The 27,997-nt window shown below is 35.0% G+C and overlaps 1 long non-coding RNA gene across 1 annotated transcript; it reads left to right on the forward strand.

Annotated features, from left to right (window-relative positions):
* Positions 1-9,975: 9,975 nt before the first annotated feature.
* Positions 9,976-27,903, forward strand: LOC126940559 (uncharacterized). Its single transcript, XR_007720800.1, has 4 exons — positions 9,976-10,074; positions 12,754-12,887; positions 15,632-15,812; positions 27,719-27,903. It is a non-coding gene; the product is annotated as an uncharacterized LOC126940559 (long non-coding RNA).
* Positions 27,904-27,997: the final 94 nt, after the last annotated feature.

Genomic DNA, 27,997 nt, shown 5'->3' on the forward strand with positions numbered 1-27,997 from the left:
TTTCCAAAAATAATGCAAGTAAACTTCTTTTCACCTGTTTTCATTGCATTTAATATAACATTATTCTCTGGATGCCTGCATACCTAGACTCAGGATTTCTAAAACAGAAGATATAGGCATGGGCAAAGACTTAATGATGCAAATGCCAAAAGCAATTGCAACAAAAGCCACAATTGACAAATGGGATCAAATTAAACTAAAGAGCTTCTGCACAGCAAAAGAAATTATCATGCGTCTGTGTTGTGGGACTCGGACAGGTCTGGGATTGCTTAAAGCCTTATTTGAGACAGAGTGAACAGGCAACCTATAGAATGGGAGAAAATTTTTGCAATCTACTCATCTGACAAACGTCTAATAACCAGAATATACAAAGAGCTTAAAGAAATTTACAAGAAAAAAAAAAACCTCATCAAAGCGTGGACAAAGGATATGAAAAATCACTTCTCAAAAGAAGACATGTTTGCAGCCAGCAAACATGAAAAGGCTCAACATCACCCATCATTAGAGAAATGCAAATTAAAACCACAATGAAATACCAGCTCATGCCAGTCAGAATGGTGATTATTAAAAAGTCAAGAAACAATAGATACTGGTGAGGCTGTGGAGAAATAGGAATGCTTTTACACTGTTGGCAGAAATGTAAATTAGTGCTACCATTGTGGAAGGCAGTGTGGCTATTCCTCAAGGATCTAGAACCAGAAATACTATTTGACCCAGCAATCCCATTACTGGATATATACCCAAAAGAATATAAATCATTCTACTATAAAGACACCTGCATATGTATGTTTATTGCAGCACTATTTAAAATAGCAAATATATGGAACCAGTCCAAATGCCCATCAATGATAGAATGGATGAAGAAAATGTGGTACATATACCTCATGGAATACTGTGTGCAGGCATAAAAAGGAATGAGATTATACCCTTTGCAGGGACGTGGATGAAGCTGGAAGCCATCATCCTCAGCAAACTAACACAGGAACAGAAAACCAAATGCTACATGTTCTCTCTCATAAGTGGGAGCTGAACAATGAGAACATGTGGACATAGGGAGGGGAAACAGCACACACCAGGGCCAGCTGGGGTGTGGGGAACCAGGGGAGGGAGAGCGTTAGGACAAACAGCTAATGTATGTGGTATTTAAAACCTAGATGATGAGTTGTTAAGTGCAGCAAACCACCATGACACACGTATACCTATGGAACAAACCTACATGTTCTGTACGTGTATCCCGGAACTTAAAGTAAAATAATAATTTAAAAAAAAAGATGATACAGATAGATAGATAGACAGAAAGATAGATGATAAATAGATCTTTTCTCTCTTTCCTTTTCCCCTTTTTTATAGCCTTGTAATATCTGTCCAAGCTATCTGTTCCTATTTATTCCTACTGTCACCACATGTATTTAAGGCCACATTTTATATAATAAGACATTTAAACAGATCCTTGACCTGGTTTTCTAGGGATACCCTCTTCCCTTTTCTAATCCATTTTATAATCCTTTCAATTTGTTATTTCTGTACTACTACTGTAATCAGTACATTTCCATGATGAAAGTTGTCAATAGCTCTGTCTCTTTTCAAGAATAATGTCTACATTACTTAGTTAATAATTCAATGTGTATGTAACTTCAATTTATCTTTTCCATTCCATTTCTCACAATTCCTGTTAATGATATTTACTGTTGAAAATGCAGAAGTAATATATACTTTCAATTGATGTAAGACACTCAGATTATTCAGTATTTTATTAGATTATCTTTAAAGTGTGTCTTCATATTCACCCAGCCCTAACCATCCTTCCAGAGTCTCAAAACACCAACACTCCCATCATTTTTTCCTTCAAAGCAGTATTTTGCATCCATAGGATTTTCCTCCATACATCTTATAAAATGACTTTCTGTCTCATTATGTAATTGTGTATCTATGTATTTCATCTCCTCAACTAGTTTGTATATTTTTCAGAGGGCAGTCTTCATATTGAATAATGTTTCTTTGACGCTATAATTCAATATAGTGCCTTAAATCTTGCTGATCCACAAAAACAATTTGTTGAATGAATGTATTGGTTTTCTATTGCTCAGTAACAAATTACCACAAACTTGGCAGCTTGAAGAAATACTATTTGTTATATCATAGTTCTATAGATCAGAAATCCAGGCAGGCTCTACAGGATCTCATTTTAGGGTTTTACAAGGCTTAAATCAAGGTATCGGCTGAGCTAGAATTTTACATAAAAGTATCTGGGGAAGAATATATTTCTATGATCATTTAGGTTATTGACAGAATGTATTTTCTTGAAGTTGTATGACTGAGGTTTTGTTTTTGCTGTTTGCTGTCACGTATGAACTACTCTTCGCTTTAGAGGCTATCGGTATTCTTTGCCACAATATCCCTACTAAGTTCAAGCCAGGCACAGCATGTCAAATCTTCCTCATACTTTGAATGTCTCTTTCTCTGTATGCTACCAGCCAGGAAAAATTCTGCTTCTAAAAGGTTCACCTGATTGGGTCACATGCACCAAGATAATCTCCTTAACTTAATATTAGTTAATTTGGGACTTCAACTCCATTTACAAAATCCCTTTACCACGTTTCCTAGATTAGTATTTGAATGAAGAATCAAGGAACTGGAATTTTGGTAGAGAAATTGATAAAAGTACACCTGCCTCAATGAGTAAAATAAAATCGTCACCATTCTGAATCACATTTTGAATTTACAATCTTTGACGACAGAGAATCTTCTGCACTGAATTTTAGAAAAAGTTTAAGCAACACGGTTACAATTCTTTTTATAGTATTCTTATAATATACATTCAATATTTAACATATTTGTTTTATTAGAGTTTCATTGTATGTTATGAATTCCCATACTTTTGTATTCACCAAGACTTTTAGAATCCTTGTATTTGACTCACGATATATTAACAATTAATTCAAAGAACATTTTTATCTTATTGGAAATTACGTTTATGCAAAATAATGCTACTTGTATTTACAGGTATAGGATATGTTTGGTTTCTCTCTATGAAGTGTTCGAGATCATATATGATTATAAGTAAAATAATCACAGAATTTTACCAAGGGCTTTTATATGAAATATTCTTTGAACAAAGTTTAAAAGAAATTTCATGATTTGCATTGTATAGGATAATATATAGTATTTAAATTAATCACTCAAACTATGTCATGGATAAGTACCATAGCTAGGACTTGGAAACTGAGTCTTACAGTCAATACTTTGTCAACTGAATAACAACTATGAGGTATCACTTACAAACTTAATATAACCACAATTTTATTTCTTTGTGTGCCATGCCCACAAGGAATAAGCTTTGGGTCAAATTCTCCATAGAACAGTAGTTATTTTAGTATACTCATAGGATACTTTCTTCCAATTTCTTCCAGTTATAAAATTTCATAAAGTTATAAAATACATTTGGGCCATTTGTTATATGTTAAATTTTATATTTTTAAATCTATGAGGAAACCTACAATGAAGTGAAGCTGGTTTGTAGATGAAAGAACAATTACATTTTAATTAGTTTAATAAATCTTCAGAATAAACTTTGCTTTAAAAAAATTTAGACATATATATGTATATATAGGCAAGAAACACTCAAGAAATATGCAATTTCAGATACATCAGTATGGCTAAAATGTCTCTGCAAATTTTTAAAATTTAAACGATTTACATTTTGATCATTATTACCACACTTGACTCTAACACAGTTGGAAATCTAAAAACAAGAAAAGGTCAAATGTAATGTCAGCTTATTTCTTACTTTCTCCAAAATTTCAACCTAGTTATTTTATATTTTTCTTATTAATTTTGCTCAAAGTGGAATAAAAGTTTATAATATATTGAAATAAATTGTATTCCTCCAACTTTTTCTGAGTTTTATATCCTACTCATTGTTTTCATCCAGTTGTTTTAGGCAACCATAACACTTGTTAGGTGCATTCTCAGAATTTAACTCCCCAGTGACATTAGTGATTATAGATTTTTTTCTTTTGTCTTTGATAAAATACAAACACTTCTGCACAATAAATAAATAAAATGAGCCCTTTGAAAGACAACGTAACCTATCTCATGAGGTTTTACTTTAGTCAGTAATGACATAAAATATCTCCTCTTTGCTGTACACTGCTAATTTACCTCATGAAATTTACAGAATTAAAAGAAACAGAAAAAAATAGCAAAAAAAAAAACACCCCACATTTCTCATTACAAAATATTACGAAAGGTTGATACAAGATCTATTATTTGCAAACAAAAATCAGCACTATGGGCAGTTATATATACGTGAGCTTTAATCAGATTAAGGTATGGATATGAAATAAGTGTTTTAGACTAGAATCATGATAGACACAATGAATCCTTAAAACTGATTTTAAATCCTTAATGCTACTAGTTAAATCCTTAAGTATTAATATTTAAATGTATGGATAAGTCAACAGGCACAAAAATTCTCCGTTTCTTTCTTGCTCTACTTGTTCACTTCACATGCAAAAAAGTTACTTGCTCATATTTGTTAGCTCATAGCACAGTATCTTCATTGATTTTTACAATATCCTGCTTTTATTTCAATATTTATTTATGCAAGCATTTCATCCATATTTCTCATTCATATTTCCCACCCCAGTGGCCAATTTTGATTAAATGTGTTTTATCAACCTTTGCATTTTTTCTTGTGTATATGCTTAATCTACATACATTGTATTAAGAAATTGTGTGTGTGTGTGTGTGTGTGTGTGCGTGTGTGTGTATCTGTACAGTTTTTTGCTGGTAAATGTTTAACAACTGGCTTCTTGAAAAAATAAAATTTCATCTGTAATGTTTACTGGTTTCTGTGGAATAAATAGACATACCCACCATAGCCAAATTGGAGTTACTAACATGTTATTGAATGCAAAGTTAGTTAACGATATGCAGTAGCAATCCATATACAAATATCCAATTTTTATAACAGTTTTAGATATGATTTTCTATTTCTTTTTCAAGCTGGCAGTGCTCTTTGAAGCTGACAAACTCCTTGGTTAGATATTTTCATCATAATTATCAAATTGTAAATAAAGTAAAACTTTGGGAAAGGCAGTTTCATAAGTGTCTTAGTCCATTTCTGCTGCTCTAACAGAATACCAAAGACTGGGTAATTTATAAAGAAAGAAATTTATTTCTGCTTATAGTTCTGGGAGCTGGGAAGTCCAAGTACATGGCATTGACGTCTGATGAGGGCTTTCTTGCTGTGCTATCCTATGGCAGATGTGGAAGTGAGCACTCTAGATAGAGAGGAAATGAGGTCCAAACTTATCCTTTTATCAGGTGCGCACTCTCATGATAACTAGCCAATCCCATCATAAGAGCATTAATCCCTTTATGAGGGCAAATATCTTATGGCCTAATCACCTCTTAAAAGTATCACAGCTTAATATTGTTGCAATGGCAATTAAGTTTATAACACATGAGATTTAGGGGACATATTCAAACCACAGCAATAATACACACTAAAACCTTTAAAGGGTTTATGAAATTTGACCCAATTATTTCACTTTTACAACATTTTGGAAAACAAAAATGTATCCTAGATGGGCACATCATTTTTGTTGCATATTTTATTTATGAGGTCACAATGAGAAACATGTCAAGCAACTTGGGAGTCATATAGAAAGCCTCTGTTTATTAGCAACAGTCATTAATTAAACATAAAAATTGTTATGCACCCATTAACATAATTTTTGTATGTATGTGTAACAGTATAATAACATATAAGGCTCTACTTGTAAATTACCATGTTACTTTCTAAATAATAATAGCCTTGAATTATTCTTTTATCTTTTAATTCAATTATATCATATAACTACATACCAAGGAAGCTGTTAAACTATTCATTATAATTAACTTTGAGTTAACTATTATGAGTGGTTTTCTGTTTTCATTTTTCCATACAGCTGCATTTGACAGTGTTTCTACAGTTATGCAGACAAAACATACATATATAGAAAGAAATTTCATTTAATAATCTATAGAGTTATGTTAAGAGTAAACATATTTAAAATAAAATCCATGAAATTCTATAGGGCACATCTGGGACTCTGGGTTTAAGAAATTTCTCTGTGGTAGAAAGAGGTCTGCCCATGCTATGTGAGATTTTCATTTAATTACTTGTTTTGCCGTTTATAACTTTCCTAAACTTAAATGAGTCATTTTATTATCTTGAGTCTCAGTTTTTCTATGTTTTGTAGATAATCATACCAATGTAAAAGAAATTGTATAAGAATGTTATGTTCTTTGTGAGGATTTACATAACAACTGCATAGCAAGGTAATATTCTCTATAAATATAAATATACATTTAATGTGTGTATATACACAGCACATTTGTGTAGGCATATCTGAAACTAGATGAATAAAATGTGTCCCACAGTTTCCAAGACTCCCCTAAGGGAGCTACCTTATATAGAATTTCCACAGAGAAGTCCTTGGTGGCCATAGTTTATAGCATGTTTGTATTCATTTTGGCCACTGCTATTAGGCCTGACTCAGAAATATGTATTGAACCAGTAGCTTGTCAGTAAGAGGATTATGAACAGTGAAATAACACAAGAATAAGAAACTTATTTCCCAGAATTAGAGTAGAAAGGATACATAGAGAAAAACCACATAAGTTATATGATCAATAATTATGGCGACCCAGACTTAGGGGGAGACTCAGGTAAGCAGAGCCAAGGGGAGGAGACTTGCAGAGAAAGCTGTTGATTTCCATTATTGACTGTCATTATAGTGCATATACATTGGCCTAAGCTGTTAAAGACTATAGCAATTCCTTGCATATAGAATTTAGTGCAAGTAACAGTAAGGATACATCTCAATTATGCCAGCATTCTGAAGATGGGATTGGCACAACAGTCAAACTCATTTATTAGTGCATTTATGCCATTATAATATACGTTTTTTTTCTTTATCAGTAGTTTTTCCAAAGCCATGAGGCTCTGTCTTGATACTGTTGCTGTATACTGTAGAAACCACCCTTAGATTACCTGACACATCAGAAAGAAGTCAAAATGAATGTATACCTTTGGCGAATCCAGAATCTGTTTTATTCACATTCAGAGGTGGTTGTTTGCTGGGAGTACAAAAAGCAAAACCTGACCTTGAAATTCCGAAAGAGCTATTTGAGCTAACTTTGAGCTGGTTTATATGTGATTATTTCTGAGTCACATATAAATACATATAAACTCATTCATCCAAGCAGAAGACTATCCTCAAATAATGTCATCAAAGGTCAACAGAAAATTAATATTCTAACCATCTTTTACTGAAATCTAATCTTTTGGATCAAACCATATTATGTGGATCAATATATTATTAAATTTATAGGAATAAATCACGTAGAAATTTTGAACTACACAGGCTGAAGATGTGATATGTGAAGATGTGTTTGTGGACTTTGTATACTTCTCTCTGGTAGTAGGTCAAACTTCCACTTTTTATCATTTTATCCAGGCAGCATGGGCTTAATTAGTCTTTACTTCCTGATACCATGAAAGTAAAAGAAAAAAAAAATAGAATGTGTCATATTTTGGAATAACAGAGAGGGAAACCATAGCTAATATTACTTTTTAAAAAACATTTTTGAAATAAAGGGTCAAATCTATGTATGAAATTAATTGTATTATGTTATGTTGGAAATACAAGTAGTGACTTTTTTTCATTGTAATTCTTAACTTGATAGAAACACAAAAACTGGGGAGAGAAATGAAAGAGGAAGTGTATAAACAAATGAAAAATACTGATGTTACCCAAAATATCCATTTATACATTTATTTAACATATATTTCAGTAGCACTTTGTCTGTTAAAGTAAGTGTATTTGATTGACAATATAATTATTGAAAACATTAAAAAGAACTTACATGGAAAATTTTTCATTTTGTGAAAAAGTCAAATACAATATAGAAATAGAATTTTTAAAAGTGTATAGGGATAAAATAATTATAATTTTTAATCATAAAATATTAAGTGTAAGTCCAAATTGTGATACTCCAAATGGAAGAGCCAGAGAGAAAAAATAGATTATAATTAAAATCAGTTAGTTAAAAACTATTTTTATATTAAAAAAAAGTTATAAAAATCACATAATTTATTATGTCACTAGTTTATGAACAAAATTATGACTCGTATAATAATTATTTGTATTCAAATCTCTAGAAAATATTCCCTATGCTTTTAAGTAAAAAAAAAAATTTAAAGTGAGTTAAAATTGTGTAGCTTTGATAATCAATCCCAAAAGGCAGTAATGTTACCTGAAAAACAAAAAACAAAAATAAAACACAACTACAAGTTTGTGGAAACAATATGAGCATGAATTGCTGTGCCTAGATATGTTATCAGCTAGATGTGAAGGTCACAAACTGTCAAGTTAATTAAAACATAATATTTATGTTTTGTTTTATAATAGAGTACTAAAACTAAAATCTGAGTTTGTGGGGTGTTACTGGAGTGTTCAGGAAGGAGTCGTTGTGCTCTGCAAAACAAAAGAGAGGTCAGGGGGAAGAGTTTATGAAAAGTACCAGTGTGAAGTACCAGATCTCCTGTGACCAAGGTCCTAAACTCAAAAATGTTAAAGGTAATCATCTTTTAAATAGTGAAATATAATAGTGTGATATTATTTAAAACAAAAAAAAAATCATACTTTCCTTTCAAGTGTTCTTTTTTCAAATTTTTTATTATATTAATTATATAGAATTTAATATCTCAGCATTAAAAATAGGTCAATATCTACGTTTCCAATTAAAGGGACCTCATTATGTCTACAGGAGGCTACAGCATTGTCATCGTTTATTGTTATGCCAAAAGTTCTTGAAACTTCAATTTTGCCTATTGTCAAATGTCACTTAAAAAGTAAATACAGCTGTCATGATTCGTTTTATGAGTCACCTTCGCTAAGAGATGCCCAGATAGCTGCCAAAACATTGTTTCTGTGGTGGTGTCTATGAAGCTGTTTTTGAAGGAAGTTAGCTGGGTACACTGAATAAAGTAGATCTTTTTAACTTTTTAACTCACTGATGTTGGTGAGCATTATCCAATCAACTGATGGCCTGAATAGAACAAAAAATCAGGGACTTAGATATTTACTCTCTGTTTGAGCTGGGACATTCACCTTCCCCAGCCCATAAATATCAATGTTCTTGGTTCTCAGGTATGCAAAGTTGAACTTATTATTTGTTCCCTTGATTTTCAGGCTTTTAATCTTGGACTGGAACTGTATCACAAGGTCTCTTGGGTTTCTCAATAAAGATGGCAGATCATGGGACTTCTCAGCCTTCATAATCTCATAAACCATTCCTTCATATAAATCTCCTTCTCTATTTCTCTGCATATGCTATTGTTTCTATTACCCTGGATAACCTTGACTAATAGAACAGCTTTGGAATATTGGAATCATTTTGAATAGACCTAACAATGTTATATTGCATTAAAATTTATCATGTTCATTTAATAAATGATTATTATAACAAGATATTTTTCACTATTTCATAAATGTATTACATTATTCTGAATATCTTATTACAATGAACACAAAGGGAATCCAGTTTCCTTTGTTGTGCTAGAATCTGTTACACCAAAACTGTTTAAGTAAATGGGGCTTCCATTTAGAGTTAAAAAAATAAAATAAAGAAAAAAAAAAAAACTCCTTTCATGATAGAAAAATCTGTTTAGTAAAATAATTTGCTGTAATGAGATATGTCCTAAATTTTGGTTTGTTCATTTATTTCATTTTATTCAATGATTTACTCACATAAGTAAATAAAAATGATTTTTTTGTCGTTGAATATATGTAAATCCCAAGTTTAATTATTAGTAAGAAGGACATAAGTAATTAGATGCAAATGATGGAAATAAAATTGTCTGGGTCATAAGTTCCTGGAGTTTGAACCAGTTTTTTGTTATTGATATACATTAACAGGTGGCCATATAGGGGAGGCAAGTTCACACAGTTTGTTATTAATGAGAATTATCATGCTAAACCTTACATGCAATGCCTATGCCTCATAAGCAGAAATGAGAAGGTGAGTATGAGAATTCCTTTGACATTCTTGGGCCTATTTTTACTGGATATAATCATAGTTTTGAGTAATTATATTTATAATCCTAAAGTAAGAACAAGAAAAAAAAATACTAAGCACTGATTTTACCCTGGGAATAAAGGAGATCATCATTTATTGTTATGCCTAAAATTTTTGAAACTTCAAAGGTTTTGCACCTGATTCTTCCTAATGTGTCATCGAGTCTCAGTTTGTTAGAAAAGAGTGGAATTTTTAAAAGTTAAAAAGAAGACAATGTGAGTGGCTGAAACGCATTTTGGCATCCTTTTCATGACAATGAGACTAACTTTTACCAATACAAATAAAACCAGAAGTTAAATTTTAAAATAAACACATAGGTAAAGTCTTAAAAGAAACCTAATATAATTCCTTTATGTAATAGTAAGGAAACTAACATAAGTAAAATGGATCAAGAAGTAAGAATTCAAAATTTATTGTCTCGAAATATTTTAACTCAGGTGAAAGGCAACAAGGCTATGTGACTAAAAACATAAACTCTGGAACTGAATTTCATTTCTGAGTTTAATGTCTGGCTCTGCCACTGTGCCTGCTGTGCTGCTGTGATGGTTATTTGATATCCCTTGACCTTTTCCTCATCTCTAAAATTATTATCTACTTCATAGCCTTAATGTGAAAACTAAATGAGTTAATGTTTGCAAAGCACTTTGAATTGTGCCTAGACATAGTAAATTTTATCTAAATGCTTGCTAAACAAATGTTACTTTATGCATGTTGATATATGCATTTGTTTAATGTGTAGTTTGTCACATATATAGATCACAATACATTAATAATTTCTCCTTTTGCCACATAAGTGGTTGTTGAATCATGAATTAATAGATAGATAAACTGTAATAATCTCTAATCAAAATCCGACTGAAATAGCTTACTGCTATGTGATAGATATTCAGCCTTGTTTTTTCTGAGTGAAACTAAAAAGAAAAAAGCATAGAAAAAGAGTATATAGTCCTTCAAGGAATAACAAAAATAAACCTGTTTTAACTATTGAGCACTTTGAATAAATATTCAAAGTCAAGCTTTACTCAGTAAGAAATTATTTTTAAACTTAAAAAAGATTTAAATACATGTTTACACAAATACCAAGAAAAAAGAACTAAATCATAGGCAAACATCTTTTAGAATAACAATACCATACGATAGCTCTCCAGGAAAATGTATAAAAGTCTCTCATTTTCACTCAGACACAATAATAATGAAGAAATATTAATAGCATAGAAACAAATATAATTAATATTCTTCCAAGGTGATATTTATTCAGAATAAAAGTTCTAAAACTACATTCAAATGAAGGTAGATTCCGCAGTACAACTATCAATAACTAAAAATGCAACGATAAAAACAATCAAAACTTTTTGGAAAATTGAGTTTCAATGATAGGATAGGTCTACTTCTTTAATTATCTGAAATAATTTTATATTCACAGAACAATTTATATACTGTAACTTATTAACTGCTGTATAGAAACATATGATTTATAAGTGAAATACTTATATTAGTAGAAACGGAGCTCTGGGTCTATGCATTTTATTTCATCAAGTTCTCAAAAATGATCAAAATTTAACATGAATACAAATCATTGTAAAATTTCACTTACAAAACAAAAACTTCAAATATATTATCAGAGTAAAGTTCTGGTATGTATGGGTTGATTGGTGTGCTTATGGAACCATGATTAACTATACATGAGTAAGAATGCCAATACAGAAATAATTTAATGATATTTGAGCCAATCCACTCTAAATTAGACAGGCAGAGATAGAAGAAAATCCAGGCATAAGGAGAACAATGATGTGTGTAATCCTACAATTTCACCTAAAAGTCCAAAGCATGAAAAATCTTGTGCTATTTTCATATCAGTAGATAACAGTTTTATCTCATTAACTGCAGTGGCTTCAAAGCATAACTTGGTAGGTTTATGTTATAATTTAACTACTTCCCTACTTAGAATCACATATTTTCAATAGATTGCATCTTTTGAGGAGATCAAAACAAAGAATAACCTTCATATTTTACTCTATGTAAGTGGTAAATGGTTTGTTCATGAGAAATGATTGTAGACCCTACTGTTTGCACTTATAAACTGTCTTTGGCACTTAAGAGTTGATGGTTTCTAGGCAAGTTACCTAAGCTTTCTGTGCCTTAGTATTTTCAATCGTAAAATGAAAATGATGATAATATCTAACTCAGAGTATTTATAAGAAATGAATCAATGACTATACGTAAGATGCATAGAAATAAGTGAGGCATAATGAAGCCGGATATTGTGGTACATCTGGGGCATAATGAGCTTTGTTTCCTGCCTCCTAAGCCTTCGTTTTCCCTTTCCAACTCAGCTGTATTATTTCAGTGGGATTGCCTTGCTCCAAATATAGAGGTGAAACTTGATTGGCTAAAAAAACCTGAAGTGGGAGTTCCTAGCTGCAGTGAATGGTGATCAAACCCCCGTACTCCAGCCTACGTGACAGAGCAAGAGCCTGTCATTACAAAAACCCCTCAGTCCCATGACCCCGGCATTTCGTCATTGTGTCGGTTTATTTTTGGTCCAGTTGAGGTCAATGAGATATAATATGTGATTGCTAGTGACTTCAGAGAACGATGCTTACTACCTCTCTGTGTCTCTAGCTAGATGTAAACAAAAAAGCCTATGGAATAATTTATGAACAGTAACTTTCTGGAAAAACTGAAGGATAATGATACTCTTACTATAGATGTCCGAAGACAGAGATGGAAAGTAAAACCTTCATTTGTTAACATCGGTAAGGTAACATTAATCTTTTCTGTGACATGAATAAAAATATGTTTTTCAAGACAGTGATAATGATTTTCTGTTAATTGCAAAGAAAAAAATTGAAACTTGTATACATGGTGAGCCAAAGCAAATGCAGACCGTGTTCTTATGTCTCAGAATCTGGTGAATGGAACATAAATAATCGTGCAATTATAAATAAGTAGTAGTTATTTATTGAGCACTTACTCTGTGACAGACCTTGTTATATAGTCACTTTATATAAATTACAATTGTATGGCATAGATTTTATTAATATATAGTAATTTTTCTTTTTCTTTTTTTTTTTTTTTTTTTTTTTTTTGAGACGGAGTCTCACTCTGTCGCCCAGGCTGGAGTGCGGTGGCCGGATCTCAGCTCACTGCAAGCTCCGCCTCCCGGGTTCACGCCATTCTCCTGCCTCAGCCTCCCGAGTAGCTGGCACTACAGGCGCCCGCCGCCTCGCCCGGCTAGTTTTTTGTATTTTTTAGTAGAGACGGGGTTTCACCGTGTTAGCCAGGATGGTCTCGATCTCCTGACCTCGTGATCCACCCGTCTCGGCCTCCCAAAGTGCTGGGATTACAGGCTTGAGCCACCGCGCCCGGCCCTAATATATAGTAATTTTTCAAATGAGGAAACAGACAATGAAAGTGATTTGCCCATGTTCATACAGCTGGAGGCAGAACTAGAATTTGAACCCATCCAATTCAATTTCAGATCCTTTGTCCTTAAACTCTAACTTAGAGTTATTCTCCAAGAAGCATAAATTGGTACCTGCAGTAAAAGCTGAAAATTAGAGTTATATAATCTATGAGGGTTTATTTTAGGGTCATGTTTCATAAGAAGATCAAAATCTTCCCTTCCTTCCTTCCTTCCTTCCTTCCTTCCTTCCTTCTTTCCTTCCTTCCTTCCTTCCTCCCTCCCTCCCTCCCTCCCTCTCTCCCTCCCTCCTTTCCTCCCTCTCTTTCTCCTTTCTTTCTTTCTTCCTTCTCTCTTCTTCTCCTTTCTTTCTTTCCTCCCCCTTCCCTCTCTCTCTCTCTCTCTCTCTCTCTCTCTCTGTCTTTCTGTCTTTCTTCTTTCTTTCTTTCTTTCTTTCTTTCTTTCTGTCTTTCTTTCTTTCTTTTCTTTCTTTCACACAGTTTCACTCTTGTTGCCCAGGCTGGAGTGCAATGGCTCGATCTTGGCTCACTGCAACCTCCACCTCCCTGGTTCAAGCGATTCTCCTGCCTCAGCCTCCCAAGTAGCTGGGATTAAATTTTTCTTTCTTTTGTTTTCCCCCGGGCTTGGATAATTTTTCTTTTTTAATTTGAAAACCTGTTTAAAGTGTTTCATCTACCTCTTAAAAATCAAATTATGCATGATTTTAAAAAATTGTTTATTGTGACAAAACACATTATATGAGATATATCCACTTAAAATTTTAGGTGCACAGTATAGTATTGTTAACTATAAGCACAGTGTTGTATAACAGATCTCTAGAATTTCTTACCTTGCATGACTGAAACTCTATACCCATTACATAGCAACTTTCCATTTTCCTCTCCCTCCAGCACATTGAGATCACCACTCTACTTTGTTCTGGGAGTCGTGTACATAAAATGGAGTATATTTTAACCATAAAAAAGAAAATTTGGTCATATGCAACAACATGGATAAATTTTGAGGACATTATGCTTAGTAAAATAGGCCTGTCAGAGAAGAAGTACTACATGATTCCACTTATATGAAGTATCAAAAGTAGCCATACTCATAGAAATAGGATTTTCTTTTCAAATGAAAGATAAGTGGAAGATAATCTAGAAGAAAAGTTATATAATAGGTTTACTGATGAAGCACATCCTTGTGATAGAAAAAGCATAAAAGGCTTGGGGAAAAAGCATAAAGCATATGGGTAAAGGACTAAAAGAAGATTGGTTTGACTATAGCAGAGATATCAGGGATCAACCTGGCACAAGGTGAGGCAGGAGAGACATGTAGTGGATAAATCACAAAGAAAAAAATCTATGACTTATTAAGAAATTATGCACTTAGTTTTAGGAAATTTGGAAGATTTTTTTCTTAAATATTTTCTAAATATTTATCACTTAGCTTAAGTTTCCTTTACTTTCTTTTCCAACTATTCAATCAGTATTACTTGGGGTGAGGGACAAATACAATGATTACATATGAATTGAATGTGCTATTTATTGATATATTTTGATAGGAAACTGTAATATATTCTAAATTCCAGTTGAGAATACTAATTTTTAAAGTGTTAAATATATTTTGTTTCTCAAATCATTTCTTTTTTCTACAAAATTATTTAGTTGTTAGTGTTATGTTTCTTCTTGGTCATTTTAATCATTATTACTATTTTTCTTAACTACCTAATTAACAGCAAATATGTGATGATTTAATTCCTTATTTGACTGCTGTGATGATTTAATTCCTTGATTGAGTGGGGTCTTTCAGTCTTTTTTTGCTGTAACTCTCTTTTTCTGAATGGTAGACTTGAGTGAAGCTCTGAATAAATACATGAGATGTAGATGAGATAAGTTTCACTTCTGACTATTTGGGAACAGAACTGTTATCTGCCCTACCAGTCCTCTCTTCCCCTCAACCCACACGACAAAAGAGTGAGGTCATTATAGGTTTCTGTTTATTATTTAAGGGTTAAGAGTAGAAGTCAGGTTGGAGGACATATACATTCTTAACACAAATTTTTCAAATCATTTTTTTTTCTGATAATTGCCACAGATTCAGAAGAACAATGAAGTTACAGTGTTGTATGGCCATTAGATGTCTTACAATTCATGATGATTTAAAGATTAAAGTAGCAGGAGACATTATGAAGTAGAAAACCAGATATTTGAGGACAGACATAATATAGCAAAGGAGTACATGGCCCAGAAGAAAAAGACAGTGACGTAATTGAAAGGTGAGTTAAGAGCAAAATGGATACTTATAAAGAGTGGTGAATTATAATATCTAGCTGTAAAATAAAGAATACTGAAAAAGCATTTTGAAAAAAAATACAATGAATTCAGTTTCTTTTGTGTTGTAATCAGAGATGTCATATGGCCCCCAAATGTCCAAATCAAGAACAGATAACTGTTAAACTTATGAGAAATGGAGATGGGTTTGAAATGGAGATTGTACTCATTAGCATATAGAAGGTTGAATTACGGAGTGGGTCACCCCAACAGAAGTAGTGGATACAGACAGAAGAGAAATGAGATACGCCAAAAAAAAAAAAAAAAAAAAAAAAAAAAGACTGGGGAAATTAACATTTAGTATTTTAATGGTGCGTGTGGCATTCATGAGAAAATCAGAGAAGAAAGGGCCGGGCCAGAGAAGTAGGAGAATATGGTGTCAAGGAAACCAATGGAAAAGAGGGAGGGAAGAACTACAAAACAATGACAATTTCTGTTGAATTGCAACATATATATATATATATATATGCCCACATATATATAATATATATATATATGCCCACATGATTTAGTAACCAAAGTGTGCTTAGTGACCTTGGCAATGGAATTCCAGTACACTGATAAGATTCAAGTAATAATTCAAAAAATAAAGAAATGATGGGAGTGGCAAGAGGTACAGAATTTGCTAAGTTGCAGTTTGCTAGCATGAAAGCAAAAGAGTGACACCAACAATACAAAGCGCAGAAGAGAAGTCAAGGGATACTTAATTTTACTGTTTTTCATTTCAGAAGACAAATACATACATACAAAATTGCTTAACAAAGAACATGCTCGAATATAGTTAAAATAAAACAGGAGCAAGAGATTTAGTCTAAATAATAGGTAGACAGATCCAGTTTACAAAGGAGTTGACCCCTTTCAGTGGGTGTGTGGAAAATATAACAGAGGAAAGGAAATCTGGAAGGTCTACCAAGTGTTTTCTAATTCATTGGTGAAAAATGCCATTAGATTTTACCTTATGACTAAGTATAATATAGGTTATGTAATATACATTTTATTTATCATTTCTATAAAAATGATGTATATTATCTTAATATAAATTTTTATATTAATATAAGTTGTATTTGTATTATAATTATTATAATTATATATTTGATATAACACTTCTCTATTTAACAACACATTTGAATAAACAATGCTCTTTATCTCCAGACCTGACTATGTAACAGAATTTGCTTTGCTTGATACAACAAACCAGACTTTTTTCTCTTTTCGTCTTTTTTTGTTCCTGGCAAATCAAACTATTGAACTGCAGCAGTTGGCTTATAGAAACTCAGGTCAGAGGAAAGTGGATTGCTCTGGATTGCTGATGTTTCAAAAGTTTTATTCAGTCTTTGAGAGATAAGTAAATGATCTCAAATAAAACTTTTCACAGCCCTATTTTACTTCCTTTATCTTCTAAGTGGAGCCCCTTGTCAGCCTTTGATCCTACGCCACTAAAGTTTCCAGTAATTCAGCTGTCCCAGAATTATATGTTCTATAGCATTTCTGTAATTGCAAACCAGCTGGTAGAACTTCGAGAGACCAACAAAAATATGTTAAACAGTTACTTTAAAAACTATTAGTTGCTAAATTACACTCGTTTCCCTCACCACTTGAAGTATACTGCACAAAAAAATAGGCCCAGAATTACCTAATTAAAAGAGAGAAAAAAATTTTCTTTGCAATTTACGTTTAAGCAGAAGCATATTTTTATAATAACTCTGCAGCTGTATTTTTCTCTAGTGCCTTTTCCTAACAAAATATATGCCATATTCAATAATCCGTTCACCTATAGGTCTATTGGGCACTGCTAATAATAACTAGACCTTTGCTATTTGTAGAGAAATCAGCTCAGTGAAAATGGGGTCAGAAAAATCTCTTTTTCAATATATGCACAATTTCCTATAGAAAAGAAGGCTTGTTTGGATAGCTCCCCAATAAAAAGAAACAAAATTTCAAAATACTTTAATTCTATTTCATTATTTTAATGAAAATATATTACATAATTTGTTATTTTATTATTAAATTATAAAATATGTGCAGAACAGTATTATTCAGGAGTAAAGATTTGTTTCTACAAATACATATTACACAAATAGAATTAACAGTAGTTTTGCTATCAATCATCTGTTATTTTTATGCTTATACTTAAATCATACTTTTACTTCCTCACTTGAAGGTTTAACCACAGGTTGATGACAGTGAAAGATACATTATTACATTGGACTGAGAGAGTGTGAGGAAAAATTTGATAAGATTTGTTTCTCTGGCGATATGACTCTGTATGTTTTTCTGAAGCTATGTAGAGTTTTTAAACCTATCTTTAAAAATTGTAAAGATTTCACAATGTAAATGCACTGTTTTGGGGGGAATTTCAGAGAATGATATATGATTAAATCAAAACTGAAAGAACTGATTTACTTGAGTTCAATCATTCAAAGAAGAGAAAGCAGTCACTTTTCCACTCCTCTTGAATTGTACCCAGGGATTTGTTGATCTTCTGCGTAGCAAGAACTGAATGAACTACGTTTTAAAACCTCTATGCAAGCTTTAAGGACTATGAATGACAGATTTTAAGATATTTACAAGATTATTCCCTAGATTTCTACAATAAATAAAGCCTGCATTCTACAAAGATCTGTAATCCACATTTCCTATGATTATTTGTTTATAATGCTTTTAGATTCAACACAATCAACTAATTGCTATATTGATTTAAAAGTCAGTAAGTTATCTTTAAAAAGTTCTTAAAACATTTTCTTTCTATTGTGCATTATATTTAATCCTAATTATACAAAGGAATCATTCTGTAAACACCCTAAGATAATGATGTAAGCACTATAAGAATTACATAGTATTTCCAAAAGTACTTTAACCTTTTATCAATTATAATGAATTTGACTTTATTTAATGGCATTCTTTAAGAATATGCAAGGAGGCGGAGCAAGATGGCCGAATAGGAACAGCTCCAGCCTCCAGCTCCCAGCGCCAGCGACACAGAAGACAGGTGATTTCTGCATTTTCAACTGAGGTACTGAGTTCATCTCACTAGGGAGTGCTGAACAATCCGTGCTGGTCAGCTGCTGCAGCCCGACCAGCGAGAGCTGAAGCAGGGCGAGGCATCGCCTCACCTGGGAAGTGCAAAAAGGAAGGGAATCCCTTTTCCTAGCCAGGGGAACTGAGACACACAACACCTGGAAAATCAGATACCTCCCACCCCAATACTGTGCTTTAAGCAAACGGGCACACCAGGAGATTATATCCCACACCTGGCCAGGAGGGTCCCACGACCACGGAGCCTTCCTTATTTCTAGCACAGCAGTCTGCGATCTACCAGCAAGGCAGCAGCGAGGCTGGGGGAGGGGCGCCCACCATTGCTGAGGCTTAAGTAGGTAAACAAAGCCCTGGGAAGGTTGAACTGGGTGGAGCTCACAGCAGCTCAAGGAGGCCTGCCAGTCTCTATAGACTCCACCGCTGGGGACAGGGCACAGCTAAGCAACAACAACAACAAAAAGCAGCAGAAACCTCTGCAGACACAAACGACTCTGTCTGACAGCTTTGAAGAGAGCAGTGGATCTCCCAACACGGAGGTTGAGATCTGAGAACGGACAGACTGCCTGCTCAAGTGGGTCCCTGACCCCTGAGTAGCCTAACTGGGAGACATCCCCCACTAGGGGCAGACCGACACCCCACACCTAACACGGTAGAGTACACCCCTGAGAGGAAGCTACCAAAGCAAGAATCAGACAGGTAGACTCGCTGTTCAGCAATATTCTATCTTCTGCAGCCTCTGCTGCTGATACCCAAGCAAACAGGGTCTGGAGTGGACCTCAAGCAATCTCCAACAGACCTACAGCTGAGGGTCCTGACTGTTAGAAGGAAAACTAACAAACAGGAAGGACACCCACACCAAAACCCCGTCAGTACGTCACCATCATCAAAGACCAGAGGCAGATAAAACCACAAAGATGGGGAAAAAGCAGGGCAGAAAAGCTGGAAATTTGAAAAATAAGAGCACATCTCCCCCTACAAAGGAACACAGCTCATCGCCAGCAACGGATCAAAGCTGGACAGAGAATGACTTTCACGAGATGAGAGAAGAAGGCTTCAGTCCATTAAACATCTCAGAGCTAAAGGAGGAATTACGTACCCAGTGCAAAGAAACTAAAATCTTAAAAAAGAGTGGAAGAATTGATAACCAGAATAATTAATGCAGAGAAGACCATAAACGAACTGACAGAGATGAAAACCATGACATGAGAAGTACGTGACAAATGCACAAGCTTCAGTAACCGACTCGATCAACTGAAAGAAAGAGTATCAGCGATTGAGGATCAAATGAATGAAATGAAGTGAGAAGAGAAATAAAGAAAAAAGAAGAATAAGAAATGAACAAAAGCTGTAAGAAGTATGGGATTATGTATAAAGACCAAATCTACATCTGATTGGGGTGCCTGAAAGTGAGGGGGAGAATGGAACCAAGTTGGAAAACACTCTTCAGAATATCATCCAGGAGAACTTCCCCAACCTAGTAGGGCAGGCCAACATTCAAATTCAGGAAATACAGAGAACACCACAAAGATACTCCTCGAGAAGAGCAACTCCAAGACACATGATTGCCAGATTCACCAAAGTTGAAATGAAGGAAAAAATCTTAAGGGCAGCCAGAGAGAAAAGTCAGGTTACCCACAAAGGGAAGCCCATCAGACTAACAGCAGATCTCTCGGCAGAAACTCTACAAGCCAGAAGAGAGTGGGGGCCTATATTCAACATTCTTAAAGAAAAGAATTTTCAACCTAGAATTTCATATCCAGCTGAACTAACTTTCATACGTGAAGGAGAAATAAAATCCTTTACAGATAAGCAAATGCTTAGAGATTTTGTCATCACCAGGACTGCCTTACAAGAGACCGTGAAGGAAGCACTAAACATGGAAAGGAACAACTGGTACCAGCCATTGCAAAACATGCCAAAATGTAAAGACCATCGAGGCTAGGAAGAAACTGCATCAACTAACGAGCAAAATAACCAGTTAATATCATAATGGCAGGATCAAGTTCACACATAACAATCTTAACCTTAAATGTAAATGGACTAAATGCTCCAATTAAAAGACACAGACTGGCAAACTGGATAAAGAGTCAAGACCCATCAGTCTGGTATATTCAGGAGACCCATCTCACATGCAGCGACATACACAGGCTCAAAATAAAGGGATGGAGGAAAATCTACCAAGCAAATGGAAAACAAAAAAAAAGCAGGGGTTGCAATACTAGTCTCTGATAAAACAGACTTTAAACCATCAAAGATCAAAAGAGACAAAGAAGGCCATTATATAATGGTAAAGGGATCAATTCAACAGGAAGAGCTAACTATCCTAAATATATATGCATCCGATACAGGAGCACCCAGATTCATAAAGCAAGTCCTTAGAGACTTACAAAGAGACTTAGACTCTCATACAATAATAATGGGAGACTTCAACACCCACTGTCAACATTAGACAGATCAATGAGACAGAAAGTTAACAAGGACATCCAGGAATTGAACTTATCTCTGCAGCAAGCAGACCTAATAGACATCTACAGAACTCTCCACCACAAATCAACAGAATATACATTCTTCTCAGCACCACATCACACTTATTCCATAATTGACCACATAATTGGAAGTAAAGCACTCCTCAGCAAATGTACAAGAACAGAAATTATAACAAACTGTCTCTCAGACCACAGTGCAATCAAACTAGAACTCAGGACTAAGAAACTCAATCAAAACTGCTCAACTACATGGAAACTGAATAACCTGCTCCTGAATGACAACTGGGTATATAACGAAATGAAGGCAGAAATAAATATGTTCTTTGAAACCAATGAGAACAAAGATACAACATACCAGAATCTCTGGGACACATTTAAAGCAGTGTGTAGAGGGAAATTTATAGCACTAAATGCCCACAAGAGAAAGCAGGAAAGATCTAAAATTGACACTCTAACATCACAATTAAAAGAACTAGAGAAGCAAGAGCAAACGCAGTAAAAAGCTAGCAGAAGGCAAGAAATAACTAAGATCAGTGCAGAACTGAAGGAGATAGAGACACAAAAAATCCTCCAAAAAATCAATGAATCCTGGAGTTGGTTTTTTGAAAAGATCAACAAAATTGATAGACCGCTAGCAAGACTAATAAAGAAGAAAAGAGAGAAGAATCAAATCGACGCAATTAAAAATGATAAAGGGGATATCACCACCGACCCCACAGAAATACAAACTACCATCAGAGAATACTATAAACACCTCTACACAAATCAACTAGAAAATCTAGAAGAAATGGATAATTTCCTGGACACTTACACTCTCCCAAGACTAAACCAGGAAGAAGCTGAATCCCTGAATAGACCAATAGTGGGCTCTGAAATTGAGGCAGTAATTAATAGCCTACCAACAAAAAAAAGTCCAGGACCAGATGGATTCACAGCTGAATTCTACCAGAGGTACAAGGAGGAGCTGGTACCATTCCTTCTGAAACTATTCCAATAAATAGAAAAAGAGGGAATCGTCCCTAACTCATTTTATGAGGCCAACATCATCCTGATACCAAAGTCTGGCAGAGACACAACAAAAAAAGAGAATTTTAGACCAATATCCCTGATGAACATCGATGCAAAAATCCTCAATAAAATACTGGCAAACCAGATCCAGCAGCACAACAAAAAGCTTATCCACCATGATCAAGTGGGCTTTATCCCTGGGATGCAAGGCTGGTTCAACATACACAAATCAATAAACATAATCCAGCATATAAACAGAACCAAAGACAAAAAACACCTGATTATCTCAATAGATGCAGACAAGGCCTTTGACAAAATTCAACTGCCCTTCATGGTAAAAACGCTCAAAAAATTCGGTATTGGTGGAACGTATCTCAAAATAATAAGAGCTATTTATGACAAACCCACAGCTAATATCATACTGAATGGGCAAAAACTGGAAAAATTCCCTTTGAAAACCTGCACAAGACAGGGATGCCCTCTCTCACCACTCCTATTCAACATACTGTTGGAAGTTCTGGCTAGGGCAATCAGGCAAGAGAAAGAAATCAAGGGTATTCAGTTAGGAAAAGAAGAAGTCAAATTGTCCCTGTTTGCAGATGACATGATTGTATATTTAGAAAACCCCATTATCTCAGCCCAAAATCTCCTTAAGCTGATAAGCAACTTCAGCAAAGTCTCAGGATACAAAATTAATGTCCAAAAATCACAAGCATTCTTATACACCTGTAACAGACAAACAGAGCCAAATCATGAATGAACTTCCATTCACAATTGCTTCAAAGAGAATAAAATACCTAGGAATGCAACTTACAAGGTATGTAAAGGACCTCTTCAAGGAGAACTACAAACCACTGCTCAGTGAAATAAAAGAGGACACAAACAAATGGAAGAACATACCATGCTCATGGATTGGAAGAATCAATATTGTGAAAATGGCCATACTGCCCAAGGTTATTTATAGATTCAATGCCATCCTCATCAAGCTACCAATGAGTTTCTTCACAGAATTGGAAAATAACTGCTTTTAAATTCATATGGAACCAAAAAAGAGCCTGCATTGCCAAAACAATCCTAAGTCAAAAGAACAAAGCTGGAGGCATCACGCTACCTGACTTCAAATTATACTACAAGGCTACAGTAACCAAAACAGCATGGTACTGGTACCAAAACAAAGATATAGACCAATGGAACAGAACAGAGTCCTCAGAAATAATAGCACACATCTACAGCCATCTGATCTTTGACAAACCTGAGTAAAACATGAAATGTGGAAAGGATTCCCTATTTAATAAATGGTTCTGGGAAAATTGGCTAGCCATAAGTAGAAAGCTGAAACTGGATCCTTTCCTTACTGTTTATACGAAAATTAATTCAAGATGGATTAGAGACTTAAATGTTAGACCTAATACCATAAAAACCCTAGAAGAAAACCTAGGTAATACCATTCAGGACATAGGCATGAGGAAGGACTTCATGTCTAAAACACCAAAAGCAACGGCAACAAAAGCCAAAATTGACAAATGGGATCTAATTAAACTAAAGCACTTCTGCACAGCAAAAGAAACTACCATCAGAGTGAACAGGCAACCTACAGAATGGGAGAAAATTTTTGCAATCTACTCATCTGACAAAGGGCTAATATCCAGAACCTACAAAGAACTCAAACAAATTTACAAGAAAAAAACAAACAACCCCATCAAAAAGTGGGCAAAGGATATGAACAGACATTTCTCAAAAGAAGACATTCATACAGCCAACAGACACATGAAAAAATGCTCATCATCACTGGCCATCAGAGAAATGCAAATCAAAACCACAATGAGATACCATCTCACACCAGTTAGAATGGCAATCATTAAAAAATCAGGAAACAGCAGGTGCTGGAGAGGATGTGGAGAAATAGGAACACTTTTACACTGTTGGTGGGATTGTAAACTAGTTCAACCATTATGGAAAACAGTATGGCGATTCCTCAAGGATCTAGAACTAGAAGTACCATATGACCCAGTCATCCCATTACTGGGTATATACCCAAAGGATTATAAATCATGCTGCTCTAAAGACACATGCACACGTATGTTTATTGCGGCACTATTCACAATAGCAAAGACTTGGAATCAACCCAAATGTCCATCAGTGACAGATTGGATGAAGAAAATTTGGCACATATATACCATGGAATACTATGCAGCCATAAAAAAGGATGAGTTTGTGTCCTTTGTAGGGACATGGATGCAGCTGGAAACCATCATTCTCAGCAAACTATCGCAAGAACAGGAAACCAAACACCGCATGTTCTCACTCATAGGTGGGAACTAAACAATGAGAACACTTGGACTCGGGAAGGGGAACATCACACACCGGGGCCTATCATGGGGAGGCGGGAGGGGGGAGGGATTGCATTGGGAGTTATACCTGATGTAAATGACGAGTTGATGGGTGCTGACGATTTGATGGGTGCAGCACACCAACATGGCACAAGTATACATATGTAACAAACCTGCATGTTATGCACATGTACCCTAGAACTTGAAGTATAATAATAATAATAATAAAAGAAAAAAAAGAAAGGGAAAAAAGAATATCGAAGTGCCTGTCTGAAGCATTAGTCTTCCAGTACTTACACATTTTATATATAAACATATATTTTATATAAATATAATTTTTAATAATATTCTTGTAAATTCAAGTAACTTGAAATGCTCAGTTGCTAATTAGAATGGACAAATTTATGAAAAATTTGATCAACGTGAATAAAAACTCTTGCTCCTCAAACTTATCGTTTTTCTTTTTTTAAACTTTTTCTTAAAAGTAGCATTTTTGCTTGCATTTGTAAGATAATTTCTCATTTTCTTCCTTGAATATTCTTTAAGTTTATTGAAACTTTAGCTTTGATGATGAATTTAGCTATAGATGGTGATATGGTTTGGCTGTGTCCCCACCCAAATCTCATCTTGAATTGAAACTCCCACAATTCCCATGTGTCAGGGAAGGAACCTGGTTGGAGCTGAATGAATTATGGGGGCAGGTCTTTCCTGCACTATTCTTGTGGTATTGAATGAGTCTCATGAGATCTGATAGTTTTAAAAATGGGAGTTTCGTGCACAAGCTCTCTTTGATGCTGCCATCCACGTAAGATGTGACTTGCTCCTCCTTGCCTTCCTCAATGAATGTGAGGTCTCCCCAGCCATGTGGAGCTGTAAGTCCAATAAACCTCTTTCTTTTGTTAATTGCCCAATCTCAGGTATGTCTTTATCAGCAGCATGAAAACAGACTAATACAGCATATTTATACCAGTAGGGTGGCACTGAAAAAATACTTGAAAATGTGGAAGTAACTTTGGAATTGGGTAACAGGCAGAGACTGGAAGAGCTTGGAGGGCTCAGAAGAGACAGAAAAATGTGGGAAAGTTTGTAACTCCCTAGAGACTTGTTGAATGGCTTTGACCAAAATGCTGATAATGATATGAACAATGACATCCAGGCAGGGGTGGTCTCAGATGGAGATGAGGAACTTATTTGCAACTGGAGCAAAGGTGACTCTTGTTAAGCTTTAGCAAAGAGAATGGTGGCATTTTGCCCCTGCCCTAGAAATATATAGAAGGTTGAAATTGAGAGAGATGATTCAGAGTATCTGGTGGAAGAAATTTCTAAGCAGCGAAACATTCAAGAGTTGACTTGGGTGCTGTTAAAGGCATTCACTTTTATAAGGGAAGCAGAGCATAAAAGTTTGGAAAATTTGCAGCTTAACAATGCAATAGAAAATAAAAACCCATTTTCTGAGGACAAATTTAAACCTGCTGCAGAAATTTGCATAAGTAATGAGGAACTGAATGTTATTCACCAAGACATTGGGAAAAATATCTACAGTGCATGTCAGAGGTCTTCAAGGCAACCCCTCCCATCACAGGCCCAGAGGTTTAGGAGGAAAAATGGTTTTGTGGGCTGGGCCCAGGATCCCTCTGCTGTTTGCAGTCTAGGGACTTGGTACCCTGCATCCCAGCCACTCTAGCTGTGACTAAAATGGGCCAAGGTACAGTATGGGCATTGTTTCAGAGAGTGGGCACTCCAAGCCTTGGCAGCTGCCATATGTCATTGAGCCTGTGGGTGCACACAAGTCAAGAGTTGAGGTTTGAGAATCTCCGTATAGATTTCAGAAGATGTATGGAAATGCCTGGATGCCCTGGCAAAAGTTTGCCAAAGGGGCGGGACCCCCATGGAGAGCCTCTCTTAGGACAGTGGAGATGGCAAATGTGGGGTCAGAACCTCCACACAGAGTCCCTATGGGGGCACTGCCTAGTAAAGTCGTGAGAAGAGGGTCACCATCCTCCAGACCCCAGACTAGTAGATTCACTGACAGCTTACACCATTCACCTGGAGAAACCTCAGACACTTAACACTAGCCCATGAAAGCAGCCAGGAGGGGGGATATACTCTGCAAAGTCACAGGAGAAGAGCTACCCAAGACCATGGGAACCCACTTCTTGCATCAGCGGGGCCTGGATGTGATACATGGAGTCAAAGGAGATCGTTTTGGAGCTTTAAGATTTGACCGCCCTGTGGGATTTCAGACTTTCATGGGGCCTGTAGCCCCTTTGTTTTGGCCAATTTCTCCCATTTGGAATGGCTGTATTTACCCAATGTGTGTATCCCCATTGTATCTAGGAAGCAATTAACCTACCTTTGATTTTACAGGCTCATAGGCAGAAAGGACTTGCCTTGTCTCAGATGAGATGTTGGACTATCAATTTTGAGTTAATGCTGAAATGAGTAAAGACTTTTAGGGAATGTTGGGAACATGATTGGTTTTGAAATGTGAGAACATGAGATTTTGGGGGGTGGGTAGGGGTGAAATGATATGGTTTGGCTGTGTTCCCAACCAACTCTCATCTTGAATTTTAACTCCCACAACTCCCACGTGTCCTGGGAGGAAACTGGTGGGAGGTGATTGAATTATGGGGATGGGTATTTCCTGTGCTATTCATAGGACGGTGAATGAGACTCATGAGATCTGATAGTTTTTAAAATGGGAGTTTCTGTGCACAATCTGTCTTTGCTGCCACCATCCATGTAAGATGTAACTTGTTCCTCCTTGCCTTCTGCTATGATTGTGAGGCCTCTGCAGCTGTGTGGAACTGTAAGTCCAATAAATCTCTCTCTCTCTTTTTTTTTTTTTTTTTTTGTAAATTGCCCTGTGTCAGGTAAGTCTTTTCAGCAGTGTGAAAAGAGACTAATACAGATGGGATTGGCCAAACTAGTATGTATTTCAATGAAAATTTAAAAAATTGTTTTTAACACATGTATTATTTTCCTATGTAGATTGTCATCCTTCATAATCTTCTTGAACAAGCATTGATGAATAGTAGTCAAGAGTATAAATATAGCTACAAGAATTTAAGTAGCTACAGATTTCAGTTAAGAAAAATGCAGAGAAGTAGATCACTGCAGTGCCTCCAGCACAGTGAAAAAAAAATGTGATTATTTTCCAGTTTGATGGTGAATATAAAGGTAAATATATTGCAATCTTTATCATTGAACTTAGGAAATTAAAATTACAAATGAGAATTAAGATTATTATTTGAGCTTTACAAACTACAT

Source organism: Macaca thibetana, chromosome 17 (assembly GCF_024542745.1).
Source record: "Macaca thibetana thibetana isolate TM-01 chromosome 17, ASM2454274v1, whole genome shotgun sequence".
Lineage (NCBI taxonomy): Eukaryota > Metazoa > Chordata > Mammalia > Primates > Cercopithecidae > Macaca > Macaca thibetana.